This window comes from Pongo pygmaeus, chromosome X (assembly GCF_028885625.2).
Source record: "Pongo pygmaeus isolate AG05252 chromosome X, NHGRI_mPonPyg2-v2.0_pri, whole genome shotgun sequence".
NCBI classification, from domain to species: Eukaryota; Metazoa; Chordata; class Mammalia; order Primates; family Hominidae; genus Pongo; species Pongo pygmaeus.
In genome coordinates, this window is record NC_072396.2 from 159,508,916 (window position 1) to 159,514,915 (window position 6,000).

Consider the following 6,000-nt stretch of genomic DNA (forward strand, 5'->3'; position numbering starts at 1 on the left):
CCCATAATTCTTATATTTTGACAGAGAGTCACTGGTTCCCAAAAGGAACCATGAACTCCTACGGTCGTCTTCAGTGTTGGACAAGGAGTGCAGAAATCCCATGCATTGGGCTGTGAGGTTGCAGCATGGACTTATTATTTGTCGTCATTCGTTGGCTCAAAGAGGCAGTCTGTTTACTCCACCAGGGACCACACTTAACAATCGTGGCTGCCCGCGGAGGGTACTCACAACTTCAGCAATAGGGTTGGCAGACACCTCTAAGTGATTCCCTCGAGGCTCTCTAGCCAAGGTCCTTTTGTATTTCCTAAGACTCTCGGCTTAATCAGGTCAGCAGACTTAACCCCCAAGTCAGCCCAACTTCAGGCTGAAAAGTCTAGATTGCTTTACTGAGCCACTCTGTGAGCCACGTGACTCTGGAAAGTGGGTCTCTCTTCCTAGAGTGTGAGTCTAGCTGAACATTTGCCAGCTGCGGCTTGGCCTCTGTCTGTCCCTAGCAAGAGGACCGGACTGTCACGTTACCTATCCTGGCTTCGCTGCAGCCCCGGATCATCGGCCATGGGTCGACAGTGGAGGGCTGCAGGGTCACTTGGATTCAGGTGACTTTCTTGGCACAGCCCTGACCTCTGGCATCTTTGGCAATCTTGTGCCTAGAGAGCTGTCCCTTGTGCCTGTCCCAGCTGGGCCTCAGAATCTGGGCGCCAACTAGTTAGTTAGGAAATGTTGATAGTTATGGAAAAAGAGTGACATTTAGTCCACACCCCTGGGAAAGAAGAAATACTCAGCTCTGTCCACATGCTCATTTTCTACTGCACTGCCTGCATCATCCACATGATGTCCCCAGTTCACTCACTCAGGCACATCTGCCTGAGGTCAGAGTCGGCCCTGATGCCAATAGGAAGAGACCGCTTTTCAGAAAGACTAGCCCATCTCGTGCTCTAGAACATGGCGGGAGCCTTTCAGCAGGAGCTCCCTGGGGAGCAAGCCCCGTCAACGGCCTTGGCGAGGTTGTGTGGTCTCAGTGCCTGCTCTTCAAAGCCAGGTATGCACACTGCTGAGGGCAAACAAGGTCTCTCCAAAGCATACCCAGGCACGGATAGTTTTCAAAGATGAATATTTGTAGTAAGCCAGAGATCATATTTGCAACTGATGAAACTTATGAAAAATTCCAGAAGCTAGGTTTAAAATGTGTGGGGTGTGTGTGTGTGTGTGTGTGTGTGTGTGTGTGTGTGTGTGTGTGTGTGTGTTTCTCCTTCCTGCTTTCAGATGCAAATTGAAAACCTCCAGGGAATAATTAAGTTCTATTCCATCCAGTGGTTCTCAAACGTTAGAGGGATCTGCATCAGCTGCAGGGCTTGTTCAAACACAGATTTCTGAGCTCCACTCTCAGAGTCTGTGACTCAGTAGGTCTGGGATGGGACCTGAGCATCCATATTGTATTTGTCCGTTCTCACTCTGCTGTGAAGAAATACCCGAGGTCGGGTAATTTATAAAGAAAAGATCTTTATTTGACTCACAGTTCTGCATGGCTGGGGAGGCCTCAGGAAACTGACAATCATGGCGGAGACAGAATGAACGCAAGCAGGAGAAATGCCAGACACTTATGAAAACCATCAGATCTCGTGAGACTTACTCATTATCATGAGAACAGCACGGGGGAAACTACCCCCATGATTCAATTACCTCCACCTGGTCCTGCCCTTGACACGTGGGGATTATGGGGATTACAATCCAAGGTGAGATTTGGATGGGGACACAGAGCCAAACCATATCACATATCTTTAGCAAGTCCCAGAGGAAGCTGAGGCCGCTGGTCCACAGGCCCCACTTGGAGAGCCCCTGGGCTAACCACACGCATCTGTCTGTGGTAACTGATGAGCCACTCATGAGCCTAGCGAGTCCTTTGTTGTCGGGGAGCCCCTCATATGTGCCAGACACTCATTGAGACGGCAAAGTCGAAAATGGCATTGGCTCCAAAAGGAACAGGACCAAATAATGAGCACGACGTTGGTCAAGCGGTATTTAAGAAGACGGCAAATGCACAAATGGAGGTGCATACCTGGATAAATGGCATGGAAGGTCTATGGTTCAATCGTAGCACAGTGGCTGGGAGCATAGACACGGGAGTCAGATACATGTCTGGGGCTGGCTTTGTCTTGTCCGGCAAGCCCCCACCAAGATGTCAGATCCCATCTTCCTGGTGCAAGGGAGGTTAATCCCTTGAAGGTTAATCCCCCACCAAGATGTCAGATCCCATCTTCCTGGTGCAAGGGAGGTTAATCCCTCGCATGGCTTTTAGGGAGTCATCTACAAAAAGAGGTGGCTTTTTGTAGCAGTGATCCGAATGCTAAATCCCATCATCTTATGCCCCAAGAAATAAGAATGTGCAAGCTGCTCTCCGGAGAGTAACTTGTGGGGCCAAGTCTTGATGCCTTGAGCATGCGACACCATGCTGGGTGATAGGACAGACCTATCCTAGACCATGCCGGCCGGAGGGCTAGTGTCCTCTGCTGCAGAAAGAAATCGACAACCTCAAGGATCAACTTGGTAGGCTGGGAGGAGGGAAGACCAGGTATATTAGTGCAGAGCCTGAGGTGGTGTGGGGCTGGGGCTGTGGGTGTAGGTGGCCATTCAGGGACCACCATTCCTGTGAGAGGGAGACTCTGGCAAGTCTGGCCCTGGAGGCGTCTGTGTATTTACATGACCCATCCACCCGTCCAACCTATCTAATCTATTTGTTGATTTTAATTTTGACTTTTAATTTTTATGAGTACATAGTAGGTGAATACATTTATCGGGTGCCTGAGATATTTTGATATGGGCATGCAATGTGTAATCATCGCATCAGGACAAATGGGGTTAGCCAATCTGTTTATCTATCTATCTGTCCATCCATCCATCCGTCCATCCATTCGTCCGTCCTTCCATCCATCCATCCATCCATCCATCCACCTTTATGTAGAAATAGATCATTTGAACCACACGTAAACTTTGCCAACAAGTCCCAGAGACCTTATTTTAGCACATTTGCTGCACACTGCACTTGCTTTCTCTAACTGCTGCTTGGCGGGGAGTGTCCATATTTTAACAGGCTCTGAGAGATTCTGATATGCACCAAAGTTTGAGCACTACTCATACATGGTGACCTTATTTAGAAAACATATCTGCCTCTATCTGGGGTGACAGGTGGGTGGGTCATTCCTGGGGCTGGACACCACCAGGTATGGATGGGGTGTTCATGTGGCCAGGTTGAACCTGTCCCAGGGGATGAGGGGAAGGCATCTGTCTCCCTGTGCCTGGAATGCCTAGTTATGCCTCTCTCTGTTTCATGTAGTGCCTCATTGAGAAATTCCACATCCTTTGAAGTGAGTGGTGTACATTCCGTACCCTTTCCCAAGGTCTTGGCCATGTGGGACGGCTGGGGCCTGGCTCCGATGGGAGGCTCCAGCCTGACTCTACTCTCTGTGACAGGTTGAACACAGCATCTGCATACACAGAAGCAGCTGGTCCCCTTACAGTCAGGGAGCTATGGCGATGCTGGTTCCCCTGTTATGCCCGCGTCTCATTGGAAGGCCCTGCCCTGCTGCCCTGCCAATGCTTCCTCTCTTCCTGAAGTTTAGTATGGCTTTCCTCTCCCCGTTCATTGCAGTCTTAAATTAAAGTACTTCTCAGAGTACGTGGTCTGCGTTTACTCTATCAGGTCAGCCTGGGCTACCCTCTGAGCAGGAGCCCTCCAGTCTGCTGGCCATAGTGACCTGGGTCTGGGGACCCTGTGATTCTGCCCTTCCGTGCATGATGCTGTCCTTCCCTCATCTCTTCTTTCTGTGGTCTCCTCGTTCTCATCCATCACCGTTATCCTCCCAGCCCCTCGGCAGGAACAAATTAGCCCCTTCCAGAGCTCCCGCCCCACTTCCCGCTCCTCCTTGGGACCTTCCTGACTCTCCCCTCTCTCCCTTTCTTCTCTGCCGTGACAACACCCCATATCTCTCCCCTGGCTTGATGTCGGTCAGCCTCTCCTGTGTGGTTATTTCAGCAGGAATTAGACAGCACAGGTGAGCTAATCTTCCTTCTACTGAGGGCTGCTTCTCTTTCTAGGCTTCTTATCTCCCATCAGGTTTAGGAACAACTCCACCAGAACCTGTGCGTTGTCCTCTCCTCCTTCACCATCACCTGCCACTTCTCCTTAGTTTCAGTAGAGGGGCAGAGGCAGAAGTCACAGCACAGTGGCTTATGAATCAAAAGGGAGGGACGTGAATGTTTTCTGGTGACTCTGGCCCAACTTGGGGGAGTCTGTTCACTGGCAGTTAGAAGTGGATGGCCAAGGGCTCAGGGGTTTCACATCCTTCGTGTCCCAGTAACCTTTTCCACTGCCAGTCTGGGCCCAGGTCTCACCCTGGCCACCTGTCAAGGCCCCATGTCACCCCAGACTGCCCCAGGCATGGAACGGGTGCTGTCCACTGCCTCCGGTGCCTGCGGGCCTGGGCCCACACATCTGCATGCTGACACCGGCATATCTCCTCTGCGCTTGCACATGCTCTATTGTCCCAAGGGACTTCACCTACATAACGCAAGTTCAAGTATAAAATGATGAGGAATTTCAGAGGCCACAGAAGAGCATTGGACCAAGAGTGAGGTCTTTTTGAGAGCAGGGCCCCGTGCAGAGGTCTCATGTGCAGGACGCGGGCCCTGGTCACATGTAATCATATCTAACAACGAGGGAGCCTGGGTATAAGTCCCCAGCTAGATGGTAATGTGCATGGGTAAAACTCGAACTTTATTTCAAAAAGGAAGAAGGTGAGACTCGTTACTGGAGGGTAACTTGAAGTCAGCCGGAAGGGGAAGATGGGAGACACACCGCAGTCTCTGTTTCACAGCAATGGAACAAATCCCTCTGGGCAGGGATAACATGAGGGCTTCCCTCCAACAGTGGAGCAAAGTCCTTGGTTGTTCCATCAGGCAGCCCCTGGGTCTGTCGTCTGGGAAAGAACCCCTTGTCCTCACATTGCCTTCTGTAGCCACCGGCTCTGCCCTCTAGCGGTCTCTCCTTATCCATCTGTCCCCCTGGGCCACACCTGATGTGAGCATTGGGGAGTATGGGCTTCTTGGAGGTCACGCAGTGATTCAGTTACAATGTTTGACCCCGCCAAATCTCATGTTGAATTGTAATCCCCAGTGTTTGAGGTGGGGCCTGGTGGGAGGTGATTTTGGGTCATGGGGGTGAATCCCTCATGAATGAGGCCTGGGCTGTCTCCTTCTTGATGCGTGAGCTCTCAGTCTGAGTTCACACGAGATCTGGTCTTTAAAAGTGTGTGGCAGCCGGGCACAGTGGCTCATGCCTGTCATCGCAGCACTTTGGGAGTCCAAGGTGGGTGGATCGCTTGAGCCCAGGAGTTTGAGACTAGCCTGGGCATCGGGGCGAAACCCTGTCTCAACAAAAAACACAAAAATTAGCTGGGCGTGGTGACGCACACCCCTGGTCTCAACAACTCCGGACACTGCATTCCAGCCTGAGCGACAGAGTGAGACCCTGTCTCAAAGAAATGAACAAATTAATAAAAGTGTGTGGCACCTCCCTCCCCTACTGTCTCTGTCTCTGTCTCTCTCTCTCTCTCTCTCTCGTTTTCACCATGTGAAGTGCCAGCTCGGTCTTCACCTCCCACCATGAGTTAAAGCTTCCCGAGGCCTTTCCAGAAGCAGATGCCAGTACTACGCTTCCTGCACAGCCTGCAGGACCGTGAGCAAATTAAACCTCTTTTCCTAAAAATTACCCAGTCTCAGGTACTGCTTTATAGCAACACAACAATGGCCTCACACGTGCAGCCTGCTACCTACCGGTGCAGGTTTCAGGAACCCCAAAGTGTTGCTGGAGGGTTGGAACAATCACTGGCTGGCAGGCACGGCTTGTAGTTTCATTGGCAGTACAATTCCCTCTAAAGATTGGTTGGCTTCCAGCCAGTTCCGCTACAAAAATTGCTAATCTAGATTTGGTTATTAAGCCTGAAG